The following is a 19,310-nucleotide window of genomic DNA, read 5'->3' on the forward strand; positions in this document are numbered from 1 at the left end:
ACTTTAACCGTTGAAACGCCTCATCTTGGACTGCTGTCCAGTGAAAGGGTGTATCCTTCTTTAACAATGTAATGATCGGATGTACAATCTCCGAAAAAGAAGGTATGAATTTCTGGTAGAAGTTAGCAAGCCCCAGGAAGGATTGAATTTGTTTCACAGTAGTTGGAATAGGACAGGATAGAATGGAGTCTACTTTTGAGTGGTCCATTCCAATTCCCTCTGGGCTGAGGACGAATCCGAGATAGTGAACAGTAGACACATGGAAAAGGCATTTCTTGGGTTTGGCCAGGTGCTTATGTTCACGTAGATGTTGTAAAACTGCTTTAACATGTTCTTCATACTTCAAATGGTCCTTGGAGTATATCAGTATGTCGTCCAGGTATACTATGACGAAGAGGAACAGCATATTGGAGAACACCCGGTCCATAAAACGTTGGAAGACCGCTGGGGCATTAGCAAGTCCGAAGGGCATAACCAAGTATTCAAAATGACCAAAGGGTGTTCTAAAGGCTGTTTTCCATTAATCTCCTTCCTTTATACGGATCAGATGGTAGGCACCTCTGAGATCTAATTTCGTGAACACTACAGCTCCTATTACGGCTTCCAGGATATCCGAGATTAGGGGCAATGGTAGCGATCTTTGAGGGTGCATTGATTAAGACCACGATAGTCCAGACAAGGCCTAAGCTCTTTGGTATCTTTCTTGGGGTCAAAAAACAACGAAGCTCCCGCCGGGGATTTGGATGGTCGTATAGTACCATTTTCCAAGTTGGTATCCAGGTATTCTCAGAGGGCTCTTTTTCTCAGGTTCTGATAGAATGAGCATCCTTCCAAAAGGAATCACTGCTGAGGGTTCAGTATCAATGGCGCAGTCTTCAGGTCTGTGAGGGGGAAGGGCTTGAACTATGGTGGTTAAAAACACATCAATATAATCCTGATAGGCCCTGGGAACCTGGATGATATTTGAGACAGTGAATGGACCTTGCTGGTTAGTTTGCGTGTCTTCAGAGGATCTTTACGAGGAATCTAGGGATAAACAGTGGGACATACAAAGTTCTGAACCAAGAAACAAGGATCCTGCTGGCCAGTTGATGTAGGGGTTGTGCTTCTGTAACCAAGGCATACCCAGTACCATTGGGTAATGGGCAGATCTTATGATGTCGAATTTGATCCTTTCTTGATGGTGGTTTATAGAAAGCAGGATCTCTTTGGTTTGAAGGGTAATGGGTCCTGAAGAGAGAGGTCTTCCATCGATAGCTTCTACAGGTTGCATGATGTCTCGTGTTTCATATGGAATGTTATGGGTTGTGACCCAATCATGATCTATGAATATCCCCATGGCCCCACAATCCACTAATGCCAGAATGGGATAAGATTCTTTCTTGGAAGGCGATAGAAAGGCCTGCAGAATCACAAGATTGTTTTGTCCCGGAGAGTTCAAGGATGGAATAGATGTGGAGCAAACATCTCTCTCCCAAAGCTGTGCTCCATCTAGGATCGGGAGCTGGCGTTTCCCGAACGCTGTGGAGGGGCAATAGGGCACTCTATCACAAGATGTTTATCAGAGGCACAATACATGCACAGACCAGTGTGAATCCGTTGCATCCTTTCTTGTGGAGTTATGGGTCCGCGGAAGGCTCCTAGTTGCATGAGTTCTGGGTCCGTGGTTGGGGAAGAAGCAGGCTCCGGTCTAGAAGAAGGTTCTGTAGAGGCCTTTTGGTAGGGTATTTTAGTCTTCTTCTTTTCCGCTTTTCTTTCCTGGATACGAAAGTAAATTTGTAAGGAAAGATCCATGAGAGCCTGGAAGGAACTTGGGTGAGCTACCCTGGCTAGCTCGTCTTTTATCTCTTCATTCAAACCTCTTCGAAAGAGGGTGAAACAGGCCTCCAAGGACCAGTCTGCTTCCTTAGCAAGTTGTCTAAAGCGTGTCACATAGGTTAGCATATCCTGGGATCCTTGTTGGAAGTCCAATAAGCGTTCTTAGGCACTGTAAACCTGTTCTGGGTGATCGAACATGGTCTTTAGCGCCTGCACAAAACCATCATAGTCATCCAGGAGGGCATCACTCGAATTAACTAAGGGAGTTGCCCAAGTTAATGCATTTCCGGAGAGATGAGAAATCATAAAGCCCACCTTTGCCCTGGGGGTGGAGAAGTAGTAGGGTTTAAAGGTGCAGTGCACTAAACATGAATCAAGGAAGCCGCAAAGGGTCTTTGAAGAGCCATCATATTTATCCACCACTCCGGCCAACAACACACTTTCCTTGGTTGCGCAGTCACGTGACAGGACAAATTGTTTCAATGCCGCATTTTCAGCTTTAAGTTTTTGAACTTCTGTTGTTAACTCCTGCATGCTGCGCATGAGGTCTTGAACTGCAGCCTCCATTTCCGTAACTGTATCAGTTTGTTGGCGTCTCAATCTGTCACAGGTTTCCCCCCTTCTCACCTGTCTGTATTGTTTGTTCGTGATCTTCGAAGTTGTCTTCTTTCGCACTGTTTGGGTTTTGTATAACCCTGTGCGTGGATCCTCGGGTTCCAGCGTGCGGTTCTTGACCCGAGTCCCGGAAGCGTTCAGATGTTCGGGAAAAAGTCCAGGAAATGGCAAGGAGCGCACTCGGATGTACGAATGCGCTGGCAATCCAGGAAATGCAAGGTGAGGAAAAAGGGGAAGGATGAAAGAAGAGGAGATTCAGGGAACCGGGAACCAGGAATCAGAAGTAATTGCTGTACGAACTCCGGCCGCACACGTCTGACTACTGCAAGCGGTAGCGTTGAGATGCGCAGGGCACCGGGGTGTTTCTGCTTTGTAGAAAGTAGAGCGTACAACGCGGAGACTGGCAAACAGTGTTCTGCGTTCAGCGGACATGTTGGGAGTACTGCTGAGTTCAGTCCCCTATGGGTCAGGGACCACGAAGTCCAGAAGGGATGCGTATGGTGGTTCATGACAAAGTCCTCCTTCAGCTGTTTAATGTAATTTCCAGATTCTACCTCAGAATCTTGGCTCTTTTCAATTTTTCTTTCACTAATATTAGCTCAGTTTGAATTTGAGTTAAGAGTTCAGATTGATTTTATGCAAGAGTTCTATTTTCTTCATGCTTTGCCTGCATCACTCGCATATGGAGATATATTTAGGCCGTGATTCTGACAATTTTATTCTGCTCCTCTTTAATTTTCAGAGTCATGCACAAGTCGCTCAAAGCTTAATGTAATAGCCACCGTCCTGCCACGTGTCCATGCAGTGACCTGTTGAATCATTTCTTCTAGCCAGACTTTCTCATCTTGCGCTGCCCATTCCCCCTGACAAATAATTTGTGCAGAAGGTGCTCCATAGCCATGTTGATCTCTACTGTGGCCATTTTGAAACGTGTTGTTTCTTTATTAATTTATTTCTATAAGGGTAATCTGTATTCTGTTGCTTTTTGTCTAGTTTATTTAGGTTGATTTAACTTTAGTTTTATACACAGGCCTGATAATTAGGGTCTTTGTTTTTTGGGTGGCGCTTTTTACTGCGTAACACAGTGTTCCAACCACCCAACGTATCACTACCTTGCAGGTTAGCCTGCTGTGTTAAGCTGTCACGGGTGAATACACAATCCCAATTCCCGGCACGAGCCCGAAGTTGTAAAGGATTCCAATCAGGCGTCACACCGGACCAGGACTCTTGCCCTTAGCCTAAGATGTAGCGCTCAATTAGAATACTTTTTCTTTATTTTCAATGAGTTAGAATTGAGCTAGCACCCAACCCGTATCACACCCCCTTTTTCAAATACCCCAGGTCACAATGGACCATGATCCAGGCCGGTTGGTGGGAGTACAATATTTATTTATTTTAATTTCAAGTTCATTTTAAGTTCAAAGAAAATAGAACATATCCAAAGCTGAAATGTAGAGGAGCACTTTTTCTATTTGGGTACATAGCACCTGAGTTAAGCTTTCCCCTTGCAATGTTCCCTCACCCCAATTAATCGATTTTAAACCCTTTGCAATTGCATAAACTACACTCAGAATTGACAAATAATTAATTTAATGTGCATTTGAATCAAGGAGGTAAATATGATTTATCACAGTATCAGGAATATATCACTACCAACTACAAGGCAAGGTATCAACAAAGGGCATACAGTTCAGAAAGCAAGTTGAAAGTAAAACCACAGTGCAGCCAAATCACACGTTGAAAAGTTAGATTTTACACTTTTTCAGATTTAAATGTCAAAATGTTTTTTTTTTAAAACGGGTGAAATAGACAGAATCGGAATGCGGTTTTTAGGCTGGGTGATAGATGCTTGTCTGAGGACAGTAGGGAAGTGAAAGAGTGACTATAGCTGAATACCTGGATGATATTGTTAATGTGGAAAGAGATTCAATTTTGGTACAATAAAGCAGTTAGGAAAGAAAATCGGCTTGGAAAAAAAAGACAAATTTCACTTACACTAAATTTAATGGCTAGAAAAGAGGAATGCCACCCATGAATAGAAATGTTACGCTGCATTTGTAACCCTTCACACAGTGTGCCCCTTTTCTTTATGGAGAATTAATTTATTTAATCAAAATATTGCTAAGGAGCTACAAGACAGGAGTGAATGGAAGAATGGCGCTAACACTTAGAAATCAAGAACAGGATGCACAAATAATTCTGACTGTTTTAAACAAGTTATCAGGGTATGGATAGGATTACTCAGAGAGTGGAACAAAGACAAAGTATCAAGATGGGGTAGGCTATGTGGTGTTATGGGATGGGGAAATACAATCCACACTTGAGTTTGGGATTTGGGACAGTCAACCGGGTTCCGGACTCGAAGGCTCTGGTCACAGCAAGGCAGCGGACTCTCCTAGCGGAACAACAGCTGGGCCTCTCTGGTCACTGAATCACAAGGGTACAGCTGGCATGCAGGTAGTGGGCAAAAACTGGTCTGGTCACAGGATACTCCCAAAAGGGTGCCACAGCTTTTCCCCCTTCTTCCTGAGTTAGTGGGATTTTGTTGTGAGGTTTAGTTATGAAGGGTGGTTCTGCCAGGATAGGAAGGCCTGAACCAACTATCCCTTTTCTGGTAGTGGAGTCTGGAATCTGCAGGGGGGATCTGGAATCTCTGGATATGCAGGCGCTGGAAATTTCAGAAGAGAGAGCGTGTTTCTGTCAGCTTCCCCTTTTTATAAGACGCGTGACTCACAGGATTTATTGTTGGGCAGGACTAAAGTAGACCTACTGTAACGCTCACCTGATTCCCGCAGAGGCGCCGGTCTTCACTGGGTGAATGCCGTATCTTCAAAGGTGATGTGTAACACACGGTTGGCTCTTTGGGCTGGACCTCTGTGCACTGTATGTCTGACTCGAAGAGTAAGATGTCTGCAGATAGAAAATATGGGATTAATGAACTGGGGTTATTGGGTGCCTCTCTCCTCTTCCCTTTCTCTTCTCCAGTAGAACCCCAAAGGTTAACGCCCTCACCTTAGGTAAGTGAACGCCGAGCTCTCCATCTGCCTCGGGGCAGGGTGCCGTAACCAGTTTCTTCACTGGATAAGGGTGCAGGCCTCTTGACCTCAGAGGACTGCTGTCCATCGTTAACTGCACGAACGGTAAGTTCTGGGCACTTCAAATGTCTTAAAAGTCTCTTGTAATGATATCTCTTGTTTTGCAGGGTTCCAGCGATGGCGGATGGCGGGCTGATGAGAGTTGAGGATCGAACCCGCGTGAGGAATAGAAGCGCCTGGAAGCACGTAAGTAAGCGCTTGTAGCCTGATTCACGATGCGCACTAACTGTCCCTTTTATCTTGCAGGTACAAGTTCGGAGCTTTAGAGAAGCTGAAGGGTGCTGGAATACCCACTGGATTCGGCGTGGGAAGGAGTAATGGCACGTGAGTAATAAAGTTGCCCAATGTCTTTAAACGCACATTCTTTTGTCTTTCAGATGCGGGATGCAGCGCCGAAGGCCTCCGGAGCGTGCGAAGAGCTGGTAAGCTTTTGTCTTTCAGATGCCGGAATGCAGTGCGAAGACCTCCGGAGCATGCGAAGAGTAGGTAAGCCTTTGTCTTTCAGATGCCGAAATGCAGCGCGAGGCGTTGGTGACAGCCGATGGACCAGGTAAGAGATGCGCTGCCACTGAAGACCGTAGTGCTAACCTGTTCTTTCTTTGTCTTTACAGGTGCTGCTGAAGACTGGATTCCAGGATGGTAAGCCTTTGTTCCCTTAGGCCCAGGATCAGAAGCAGAAGACACGATGAGCGTTCTGCTGCAGAGAATGCAGAATAACGCAAAGCGAGATTCATCCATCGGGTGTGGTTTAAATAGCCTCCTGTAGTGCTTAGGTGTCTCCTTCCACAGCCACGCCTAAGTAAGAAAAGAGTTCCTGCTTTCCAGAAGAGTTCCAGTGTTCTGAACCTAGGGAGTGGCTCCTGCCCCACCCAACAGGAAAAGTAGTCCCAAACAGAAGAGCATCAGGGGTTCAACTGGCAGGTAAGTAAGCAGCATGGTCTGCTGCAGGTAAGTCCACCCAAGCATTATGAGCCCGGCGCTTCCAGCGCTGGGACTGGGCATCTTTATGAGCCTGGTGCCACTGGCGCCAGGACAGGGTCCAAAAGGTCCCAATTGGGACTGGCTGGCACTCGGAACCTGGGTTATAGGTCTGCTTCCAAGGGAGTCGGGCAAGTCCTGATCTTTTGGAAGCAGAGATCATGACAGCACCCCCCCTCAAGGCCCCTCCCAGACCGGGCTTCTCCGGGGGTTTGGGCTTGTTAGGAAATGTTTGATGAAATCTTTTGATTAGACAAGGCGCGTGGACATATTCTGCAGGTTCCCAGGATCTTTCTTGGGGACCGTAGCCTTTCCAGTCAATCAGGTAAAATAGTTTAGATTTGGAGATCTTGGAATCCAGGATGCTTTTGACTTCAAACTCGAGTTCTTCATCAACTAGAATAGGTTTTGGAGATGTAGTTAGTCGGGTTTGAGGTTGCACGGGTTTTAATAGAGAGACGTGGAAGACCGGATGTATCTTCATGTGAGGGGGCAAGCCCAACTTGACCGCTACTGGATTTACTATGGTAGTGATGGAATAGGGACCAAGGTATCTTGGGTTGAATGTGCGTGGTCCTTTTAGAGGTAGATATTTGGTGGATAACCAGACTTGATCTCCTACTTGATATTGGGGGGCTTCCTTCCGATGTTGGTCTGCTCCTTTCTTGTATTGTTCTTTAGCCCTTTGAAGGTGAGAAATGGCTTCCTTAAAGGCTTGGGTGATTGTAGAATGCAGGTGGTCTACTGCTGGTGTTCCAAGATCTTGGAGTGGATCCAACTACGAGGTTCGAGGGTGACTACCGTATAAAAGAAAAAACGGGGTCTTCCCAGTTCCCGAGTGGACAGAGTTATTGTAGGCATATTCGGCTATCCAAAGGATATCTTTCCAGGTTTTTTCAGTTTGTTGTAGCATGCAGCGCAAATACTGTTCCAGAGTTTGATTGGTCCTCTCGGTTTGTCCGTCGGTTTGAGGGTGGTGGCTGGTCGAAAGTCTCACATCAATTTGAGCCGACCGACAGCAACTTCGCCAAAAATGAGAAATAAATTGACTACCTCGATCCGAAATTAGAACTGAAGGAAAACCGTGCAGTCGGACGATGTTTTCGAGAAATTCTCGGGCCAGAGTTGCTGCTGTTGGTAAGCCTTTGAGTGGAATGAAATGCGCCATCTTGGAGAATAGATCCACGATTACTCGGATCGTATTGTATCCGGAGCATGGAGGTAGATCGGTGATGAAGTCCATAGAAAGTGTATGCCAAGGGCGAGGCGGGATGTCAATAGGGCGTAAGAGGCCGGCTGGTTTTTCCTTTTGACTCTTGTTTTGGGCGCATACTCCACAGGACATTATAAAGTCTCTGATATCTTTTATCCAAGACGGTCACCAGAAGTAGCGCTTGATCTTTTCCGAGGTCTTGGTCATACCGGGATGTCCTTCCATTAAAGAATCGTGAAAACAGGAGATTACCTTCTTCTGTAAATCTGTGCTGGGCAGGTATAACCGTTCTTGGAAATATAATAGGTTGTCCTTCACCATAAAGTCCTTTCTCTGCAGATGCCAATTCTGTATGTCTGCTGGAGTTACCAGTAGTCTGGCTTTATCCTTAACTTCCTCTATGGATTGTGTGGCGATTACACCTAGAATTCTTTGTTCGGGAATGATAGGTTCAGGTTTAGGATTGATCAAATGTTCTTCCACTCCCATCCGAGAAAGGGCATCAGCTTTACTGTTTTTTGTACCAGGTCGATAGGTAATTATGAAGTCAAACTCGGCAAAGAATAGTGCCCAACGGAGTTGCCTAGAGGATTGAGCTTTTGCGGTTTTCAAATATTGCAGGTTTCGGTGATCTGTAATCACAGTAACGGTGTGTCGGGCCCCCAGAAGATAATGCCGCCAAGCCTTAAAGGCGGACTTGATAGCTAGAAGTTCCTTATCAGTAATAGTGTAATTGATTTCAGGAGGCGAGAATTTGCGGGACCAAAATGCCACGGGATGCAACTGATTGGTTACTGGGTCCTTTTGTGATAGAACTGCCCCCATGGCAAGGCTCAAAGCATCAGTTTCAACGATGTAGGGGAGCTCTGGGCGAGGATGTTTTAAGATCGGTGCAGAGATAAATCTAGTCTTCAAATCCTGGAAAGCTTGTTCCGCCTCGGTAGACCATTCAAAACTTTTGTTTTTCTTTAACAAGGCGGTGATGGGCTGGACTATTCGAGAGAATTCGGGGATAAACCTGCGGTAAAAGTTAGCGAAGCCTAACATGCTTTGAACACCTTTTACGGAGGATGGCGATGGCCATTTGAGAATTGCATCGACCTTCTTTGAATCCATACGCACTCTGCTAGGTGATAATATGAATCCCAAGAATTCAACTTCAGTCACGTTGAAAACACATTTTTCCAACTTAGCGAAAAGTTTGTGTTGCCGCAATCTCTCGAGGACTATTTTCACGTGTTTCCGATGTTCAGTTTCCGATGAAGAATAAACGAGAATGTCGTCAATGTAAACAACAACACACACATCTATGAGCTCTCTGAGGACATCGTTCATAAAATATTTAAAGGCGGCCGGGGCATTGCAAAGTCCGAAGGGCATGATCTGATATTCAAATAGCCCATACTTGGTGCGGAAGGCTGTCTTCCATTCATCGCCCTCTTTTACTCGTACCAAGTGGTAGGCTCCTCTAAGATCCAGCTTTGTATATATGCATGCTTTTCTGACTTGGTCCAGGAGTTCAGGGATCAAAGGTAACGGATATCTATTCTTAACGGTGATCTGGTTCAGGGCGTGATAATCTATACAAGCTCTAAGGTCCCCTTCTTTTTTTGGAACGAAGAACAAAGCTGAGGAAGCAGGGGACTTGGAAGGACGAATAAACCCATTCGCTAGGTATTGATCCAGGTATTGTCGGAGGTGAAGATTCTCAGGCTCGGTGAGGGCATAAATTCTACTACAAGGAGGAGTAGATCCAGGTATCAGGTCTATCTGGCAGTCATAAGACCTAGGAGGAGGTAGAGAGTTAGCCTGATCCTTCCGGAAAACATCTTGGAATTCTAGGTATTCAGGAGGTAACTGGGGAGCCTCCGAGGAAATTGCTGCCAGTGCAACACCAGGTTGAGGGTGACAAGTAGAGACACATTCTGGAAACTGAACCGTTCTTGCTCGCCAATCGATCTAAGGATTGTGCTTCTCTAACCAAGGAATTCCTAGAATAATCTGGAACTGAGGGGCCTTGATCACATCGAACACGATCTTCTCATGGTGTCCATCTTGACTTACTAGCGTCACTTCTTGGGTGGTATGCGTTACTGGTCCGGAGGCTATCTCCGTACCATCCACCGTAGTAATGACGTCCTTTACAGCCTTTGGACAAAGAGTCAGATTCATCCTCAAAACCATTTCATGATCCACATAATTGCCGATGGCACCGCTGTCGACGTAAGCTTCAATCGCATGTAATCGATCCGGATGTTCAGGGCTAATGAGGACCATAGGTATCACGTAACGCTCGGCAAGAGGACCTCTATTCTTGTCGGGCGAGGTCGTTTCCCTGCTCAGAGTTTGTGACCCTGGTAACTGCAGCTCCTACTGCCTTCTTGGCTGGTTTCACCGGACAGTCTCGAAGAAAGTGCCCCGAGTTTCCGCAATAGAGGCATAATTGCAGCTGTTTTCTCCTTTCCCGCTCCCTTTGTGTTAGTGGTCCTTTCAGGCCCCCTATTTGCATGGGTTCCCCGGAGTCTACTCCTTTGGTAGGAGTTGGTGGTTTGGAAAATACTCGAGCATCAAACTTGGAACGATCGGCCTTCCTGTTCTGCAGTCTGTGGTCAATTTGAACGACTAAGTCAATATAGTCCGAACAGTCTTGCGGGGGATTCACTACTTGGGCTAACACATCTTTGAGCTCTCCACGTAGACCTCTATAAAACAGCGTAATCCTTTTGTCCTCAGGCCATCGAGTTTCCACTATCAGTCTGTTGAAAAACGCAATATAAGCCAAAAGGTCTTGATTACCGTGTCGCAATGTAAGGAGCTCATTGTCCAAGGCCTGCCCCTGTGAATGTCTTGCAAACAGTTTTTCCATACTGAGCTGAAAAGCTTGAAAATCATGGAGAACCGGATCATCTTCATTAACTAGAGGGATCGACCAGTCTGCCGCATTGCCACTAAGGTACGAAAGCACGAAAGCTACCTTAGCTTGATCAGTTGGAAAGGCTGCTGGCCGGCATAAGAAGTGCAACCGGCGCTGATTAATAAATACTGCAAACCTCTTTGGGTCACCAGAAAATCGTTTGGGCGGAGCCAGAGGTACATTCCCAGGTAGGTTGATCTGCACTGGGTTTGTAGAGGATGTTGAAGGAAGATTTGCCCCTGATGCGGGTAACGGAGTTTGTCCGGCTTGTGACTGTAGCAATTGTCTAGCGAGATCGTCTGTTCGCTCCTTGGAAATAATCAGTTCCCTTCTTAGAGCATTCGTTTCCTGACGGGCTGCATGCACTTCTGCTCTTAGTTCCCCAAGTAACTGGGCTAGCTGGTCGGTATCTGAGGTTTCCATAGCGCCTGGGTGGGAGTTTTGCGGTAGGCTTTGCGTTCTGTAACGCTCACCTGATTCCCGCAGAGGCGCCGGTCTTGACTGGGTGAATGCCGTATCTTCAAAGGTGATGTGTAACACACGGTTGGCTCTTTGGGCTGGACCTCTGTGCACTGTATGTCTGACTCGAAGAGTAAGATGTCTGCAGATAGAAAATATGGGATTAATGAACTGGGGTTATTGGGTGCCTCTCTCCTCTTCCCTTTCTCTTCTCCTGTAGAACCCCAAAGGTTAACGCCCTCACCTTAGGTAAGTGAACGCCGAGCTCTCCATCTGCCTCAGGGCAGGGTGCCGTAACCAGTTTCTTCACTGGATAAGGGTGCAGGCATCTTGACCTCAGAGGACTGCTGTCCGTCGTTAACTGCACGAACGGTAAGTTCTGGGCACTTCAAATGTCTTAAAAGTCTTTTGTAATGATATCTCTTGTTTTGCAGGGTTCCGGCGATGGCGGATGGCGGGCTGATGAGAGGTGAGGATCGAACCCGCGTGAGGAATAGAAGCGCCTGGAAGCACGTAAGTAAACGCTTGTAGCCTGCTTCACGATGCACACTAACTGTCCCTTTTATCTTGCAGGTACAAGTTCGGAGCTTTAGAGAAGCTGAAGGGTGCTGGAATACCCACTGGATTCGGCGTGGGAAGGAGTAATGGCACGTGAGTAATAAAGTTGCCCAATGTCTTTAAACGCACCTTCTTTTGTCTTTCAGATGCGGGATGCAGCGCCGAAGGCCTCCGGAGCGTGCGAAGAGCTGGTAAGCTTTTGTCTTTCAGATGCCGGAATGCAGTGCGAAGACCTCCGGAGCATGCGAAGAGTAGGTAAGCCTTTGTCTTTCAGATGCCGGAATGCAGCGCGAGGCGTTGGTGACAGCCGATGGACCAGGTAAGAGATGCGCTGCCACTGAAGACCGTAGTGCTAACCTGTTCTTTCTTTGTCTTTACAGGTGCTGCTGAAGACTGGATTCCAGGATGGTAAGCCTTTGTTCCCTTAGGCCCAGGATCAGAAGCAGAAGACACGATGAGCGTTCTGCTGCAGAGAATGCAGAATAACGCAAAGCAAGATTCATCCATCGGGTGTGGTTTAAATAGCCTCCTGTAGTGCTTAGGTCTCTCCTTCCACAGCCACGCCTAGGTAAGAAAAGAGTTCCTGCTTTCCAGAAGAGTTCCAGTGTTCTGAACCTAGGGAGTGGCTCCTGCCCCACCCAACAGGAAAAGTAGTCCCAAACAGAAGAGGATCAGGGGTTCAACTGGCAGGTAAGTAAGCAGCATGGTCTGCTGCAGGTAAATCCACCCAAGCATTATGAGCCCGGCGCTTCCAGCACTGGGACTGGGCATCTTTATGAGCCTGGTGCCACTGGCGCCAGGACAGGGTCCAAAAGGTCCCAATTGGGACTGGCTGGCACTCGGAACCGGGGTTATGGGTCTGCTTCCAAGGGAGTCGGGCAAGTCCTGATCTTTTGGAAGCAGATATCATGACACCTACCCCGAAGAACCGGATAGGTTAGACTATGTTGGTCACCTCATCCAGGAGGGGACCCAGTTCGTGGGGTTGTGTTTTATGAGGTGCAAAGCAATCCCACTGTCATTTTTGCCTAAAATCAATCTTAAGATAAATCACACATTTATACAGTTGTGGCACTTTTGCAAAATACATGGGCAAATTGTATATTTCATACAGAGCATGGTGTTCCCACTCCCTGGTCTGTACGACATTATTTCGACCTTCTTATAATTTTTTGCGGTTTTAAGTGGGAACCGCTTCACCCAAAATCCCACAATTTTAAGCATATATACAAATTATCATAGAACACATTTTCATTAATTTAAACGTTCCACCATATGTACTTTCCCCATGATTCACCTTCTCCTGGCGTTTACATCCCATACATGTGATGGACAGCCACAATATCTTGTTTGAAAGCAACAAAAATTACCTTTAAACTGTAAAATGTTTACATTACAGCGTTGTCCGGTTATAGAATTAACAGTCTTTAAAGTTTATTCATTAAATAGTCTTTGAACCAAAATGGGCTGGCCTTTGTCCTCCAACTGGGACCATTTTCTTTCAGGCTTCCACCAAATGTCAGTTTAGCCCAGGGCTGCTCTGGAGTTTCCCCCATTTGAGGGACTGGTCGGTGTCACTTCCAAAAGTGACACCTAGGTGTCCCAGAATCTATTGTCTCAAGGTGAAGCCCAGACAGACCCAGACAGACGTCTGATGGGGTGTGATATTCTTCCTCTTGGCTATTCAAAGTTTTCAAGGGCAGAAATTAACATGTATGTGTCCCAGAATCTCTTTGTGGCTCATTTTGAGGTGAGGCCACTCCTGTTGTCAGCACACAAATGTCCATGTAAACTTAGCAGGAAACCTGTTTGCCTGGTTCCCCAGTACAGCCGATGCATTTAATAATTTATTTTATTTTATTTTGTTCTGAATCAGAGGCAAGTCTGTTAAAATAAAACATTATCTAGCTCTTACCCAAACCTCCCTTACACTTCTAGTCAAGGACAGGGCCTAAATCACATTGTACTTTTAAAACAGGCTTTTTTCTCTATTGCAAAAAGCAGATTTTGACATGTGGTGAATTCTGCTGTGATGTCCCCTTCAAATTCGGTTTTCTCTCCCATCTAGATTCCAAACATTGTTTGCAGCCCTAGTCAGTTTCTCTTATACAGCAGTATGTTCAAGGCAAATGTCCACTGAAATTGACATGTGCACAGAGAGCTAGGGGTTCTTTTGAAGGGTTTATTTTTGACGCTTTAAAGTAAAAGTCAAGCGTTTTTCAATACGGCTGAGAGTACATTTCAGGTGATTTTCCCAGATCGTGCATGCCACAGCCTGTCATTCAGTGATAATGCTCTCTTCTGCTGGAGCACACTCGGAATATGGATGGGCATAGCAGAGTCTCACTGATAAATGGATGGGCATAGCAGAGTCTCACTGATAAAAGCAGTGTAATGTTGAACAAATGAAAAAAACATCAGAACGGCATCATTTTAAATGTAAAATATTTCCTTTTCAAAGGGAAATTTTGAGAAAGCAGCAAAGCAGCGCTGTTTTTCAATTCTCTTCCTTGGTGCATGTAAGACAACACATTGGCAGCCTTTCTCAGTGTGCTCCCTGTTCCATCTTTCCCCATAGGTGTTTGGCAAGATAGTGCAGCCATCATTTTGTAGCTGCAAAACACAGTTTTGATGCAAGGCAATGGTGCCCAAAGGAGCTAGCTCAGCCATTCTGCTGGTAGCTGCTGAAATGCAGTTTGCAGATGGAGAGGAATTCTGCTGAGTGGGTAAATGTATCCCAAAGTTTGGCTTCTTACACTGATTAAAGGGGAGGTTTAGAATCTCATTGCATTTTCTTGTGATTTAGGAATGAGGCCACTGTGTGATTTCGTGATCGGTTTCTGGTTTTCAAGCTATTGGGACAAGCTGCTATCTCCAGGTTGAGTGAGTTTCATAGTTGCTGGGCCCGTGTTTTATGTGTGACGCTACATAGACACAGTTTGTGACTAGAGGGTCCAGGTGTGTTGTCGCATGCCCCAGGTTTGGATACTGGTTCTGATGCATTTGCCCTGGGTGTCTATTTAGGGTGCTTTCTCAGCGGAGCGTTGCTGGTAGATTGTTGTGCATTCATGTGGGCTGCCGTTTCTATAATTGCAGCTGACAGGATTATCTTGTGTTTTTTTTCTCCGCCGCCGTGTTATTCAGCCATGGCTTGACTTGCCACGCAATCGAGGATCGCTGTGGTATGCCATTAACACACATTATTGCTCTGCGCCAGACGCCTTTAATTTTATGTCTGCAGGCATGCTGTGATTAGGGAATTGGCTTATTCCCTTGGGGTGCTTTGTGATTTTGGTTTTTTTGGGGTTAATGAAATTACTTTTTGTTTATTTTCTTGATTATTGTGGAAACTTTCAACATTATTTTGCTGCTTTCCATTAACGCCCTGTCCATGCTACAGACAGCTTAATGCCACATGAATACCTGCATGCTTTACTTCCAGGCGCGGGGAGGCATTGATTGACAAGAAAAAAGTTCCTGCTTAACAAAATGTTTTTGACTGGCCTCTAACTTTCATTGCTTTATATGCTACAGTACTCAGAGCCCTGCGGTATGTATGTATATATATATATATATATATATATATATTATATATATAATATATATGCTCTTATTTCAGCTGAAGAGGCGATGTTGAGGGCCTCTTGGCCATGCGCCAGTTAAGTACCGAATGTGATTGCTGAGATAAACTGGACGGTTCCTCTGGTCCTTCTTGTATATGACTTTATCTTTATGTTCAAATTTGCGGTGCCTTGGGGATCCTCTAGCACCTTAATTGTAGTTTTTACCCACAATCGGAAAGGGCAGTGGAACGCCGAAACCTCAACGTGAAGCTCTGTCTTGCCAAGGTCTGCCAGGAAACCGGCCTAAAATGCCCTGATGCCCTCCCTCTTGTCCTCATGAACTTAAGAAACTCTATAAACAGAGTACATGCACTCTTCCCCCACGAGATCTTCATGGGGAGGCCCTTGCAAATGCCAGTTACTCCACCACCGTCCCCTAAACTCTGTGACTTACAACTGAATGATGATCTTGTTGTGTTATATTGCAAAAGACTAATGCTCGTTGTCAGTTGCCATTTCCAGCTAATTCAAGAAGCTCTGCCACGACCACCGGAAACATCATACCACAGCCTCCTGCCGTGAGATTGGGTGGTCCTGAAAGTGCATCAGCGAAAATCATCCCTGCATCCTTGCTGGAAATGTCCTTTCCAGGTCCTGTTGACAACCCACACAGCAGTTTGCTGTAGAGGAAATTACTCCTGGTTCCACGCCAGCCATTGTGTGAAAGTGGCACCTCCACTCGATGATGAAAAACAGCAAGAGGTCCAGGACATAGACAGCCCATTATCCGCCATCACCAAAGACACAGCAAAGCTGCAATCTGCAGGAGGGGTACAGGAGAAAGAGACCCCTCTTCAGCTGCCCACTGGCGTCCTAGCCGCTAAAATCCTGGTGACTCTGCATCCAGCACTCCTTGATGATTAAGTTCTGCTACCTGTCCCAAGGTACAATTTGCAAAGTGCTGCCACCATCTCGCCTGATATCAGCAGGTGAACCATCGCTCTCAAAAGTTTGCTACCCATGTCTCATATGGGTAACCCATTGCTCTCAAAGGTTTTTGTCACCAAGCAGCCACAATAACGCTGCACACCTGGAGTGCAGGTGCATAAATCCTCCGGCCAACAGTGTTTTTTGGGCCAGCTGAGTGTGCCCAGAGCGACAGCTGATTTCTTCCAGCTCTACGCATCTGTCATCGTCATCCTGGCAGGAATCCTGAACTTTTGCATGATCGTCCCTCCTGTCTACCGGGTCCTGTAACGACTGACACGCTTTGGAACTTTTGGGCATTGGACCTGAAGGCAAGCGTCCCCAACCAGCACGATCCTCCCCGCAATGAGAGACAATGAAGGACTCTCCCAGAATGGGAATAAGGCCAAGACAGAGTGCGGGTGAGCGTAATGGGAGTTTATCAATCAGAATAGGGCATGCAAAGAACTCTGCAAACTCCGAGAGCGCTCTGTCTGGCAATCGCAAAGACAGGCGTATATATTTACAAAACACGTCATCAGAACCTACATACTATAAGGGGCACAAGTTCAATGGGATTGGGTGACGATGACTAGCTATAGGCGCTGCTGCGATGTGGTTGGCCTTGGCTGGAGGACGTCACTGGTCAGCCTCGTGGGTTGGGCTGGGCCTGGCAGGTCAGCTGAGTTCATCCGGGCAGTGTTATTGTGCCATTATGGCCAGTGTCAGAGATGAATGTCTTTTCCTGACTTATTTGCCGTAGGCCATGCACACCGCACATTCAGTTATTGCAATATTATCTTTTTTAGTAAATCTTTCAATAGGTTATTCTACAGGTTAATGCAACACAGGAGGAATGCACCTTTGAGAGGGGGTTGATGGTGATTCATCAGTGCATGGTTACCAGTGTCCTGTTGACCGGTACCATGGGTCGAGGGGCTAAGTCTCAGGGCATGGGACAGGCGGTACATGTCTTTCTGTCTTGTTAGAAGTTGTTATGAATGTGCTGCTGTATGTTGCCACAGTATTGGGTGTCCTAATTGTACAGGGGCCATAAGTCTAAGGTGATCCAGTGGGTTGTGGGGTTTAAGAGGGGGCGCCTTTGGATTTGTGTATTCAGGCAGAGGTTTACTGCTGGGCTGTAAATAATGCAGGTGGCAGGCCATGGCCTTGGGTGCTGCAGAGGGGACTACAAATCTTTGAAGCGGCTCCAGCCTAGTTGGGGGAGGTGGAGCAGCGCGGCGCGGGCCTCTGCTCTCTTGTTTGGCAGTCTTCGCAGGGAGAGAGGGGGAATGGCCTTGCACATATTCATAAAGGTATCTTCCTCGTGTGTTGCCGATTTTGGTGAAAACATCATAAAACATTCGAACACTATACAATACTTGGATCATTGGAAAACATACATTTTTAACTTTGCTAAATGTCTCTCAAATATAGCCAGTCTGAGCACATTATTTGTACACTATGTTTTAACAACTACAACATTTAGTTATATGCATATACATTTGCAGTAAGTGAGGTAGTAGTGAGGTTGGTGGAGCACATAGAAAATGACTCGCCACCGTACGTGACGGTAGTGGCACATAAGGGGCTTAGACATACATGCATGACAGGTGCATTCTCGCGCGTCCTTCACATGAGTCCTCTGTATGGTTACATTCGTCTTCCCTTGCACTCTAGCAGCATTAGTTCGGTTATGGCGCTGGACCGTGGGGTGTAAGCTTTTCAATCATACACATAATGAATAGTCCCCCGGAACGCTTTTTATTATTTGCACACAACTGCAGTGGTGTGGGTTGTTCATTGCTAATGTCATGTGAACATGCATTCTATCATGTTTATACATTTATACATTTTACAGGTTTCCTTAATAGAAGAAGTTTTGTGGAGAGAATGCACGCTTTGCAAGTAGTCTTGGCATTAATATTTTGGAACTTTTGCTTTTTTTTTATTTTATTTTTTTATTATTTACTTGTTTTTAATCGGAAATGAATTAACGATTTTTACAAGAACCCTTCTTCTTCTACAGATGCGCCGAGGCGCTTTTGACAGTCATTTTTCTGATGTTGACGCTTCTGAGTTAATGTTTACTTTCCGCCTTCTCTATCCGGAATTTCGCTGTTTTTTGATTATTCCTTAGATTTGGCTTGCGGTGGGCGATTTCACTGTTTCGGCCATCTCTGCTATTTTCATATGGGCCTGTGTGTTGGAAATCTTTTCGAAGGCAAGGTCTATCAATTTTACTGCCGCTATGGTCCATCTCGTTGATTCTCCTGATATTAGCCTGTTCCAGACCGCCTCTTCATCTAGCGTCGTCGCCCCTTGCAGACATGATTGTATATATCTGTCTCTAATTATGCTGGTTTTTGGGCATCTTAGGACTAGATGTCGCAATGTTTCCACTTCTTCTTTATTTTTGCATAGGCGGCAACTTTTATCCATTTTTGATGATCTAATGGCTAGGATTTGATGTGTCATCAGCAGGTTTAGTCTTGCCTTCAAGAATGTGCTCCTCATCTTTTTGTTCGGGAACTTTTTGCAGTAGTTCAGTGGCTCTTTCACCCTGTTGAACGTCGGTGGAAGGTGGGTGAGTAGCTTATTTGCTCTCGCTGTGTCTACAGTGTGGATCCAATCCATGAGTTCGATTTTTATCTTTACTCGGTCTGGGTTTTTTTTTAGATCTTCTTCTGTGCATGATATTTCGTTTAGTGTTTCTTGTATTGTTGTTGCCCAATTGTTGAGCGCTTTACAAGTGCCCGTTTTCAATTCTTCTGCTATCACCGCGCATATTGGCAATGAATCGGCCATTATGATTTTTCTATAAAGTCTCAGCTTGCTTTGCTTGACTGATGTAGCTAACGAGACCAGGCCCAACTCCCTTCTAATTGCGGGCATGCAGGTTGATTTCGGTAGGCCTAGTACTGCCTTCCACACCTGTCCTTCCAATTTTTGCCATATTGGGTTCGGTAAGTTGAGCGCGGCTTCCATACCATAGATGATAGACGGCACAACCTTTGCCTTGTAAAATTTTATTGCCGGAATAATGGAAAATTTCCCAAATTTTTTGTCCACCAGTCTCATTTGTGCCGTAAGTCTTTTGACTTTGTCCCATAACTGATCTTGTATTGCGT

The sequence above is a fragment of the Ambystoma mexicanum genome, chromosome 5p (genome assembly GCF_040938575.1).
Source record: "Ambystoma mexicanum isolate Mex_15411 chromosome 5p, UKY_AmexF1_1, whole genome shotgun sequence".
Lineage (NCBI taxonomy): Eukaryota > Metazoa > Chordata > Amphibia > Caudata > Ambystomatidae > Ambystoma > Ambystoma mexicanum.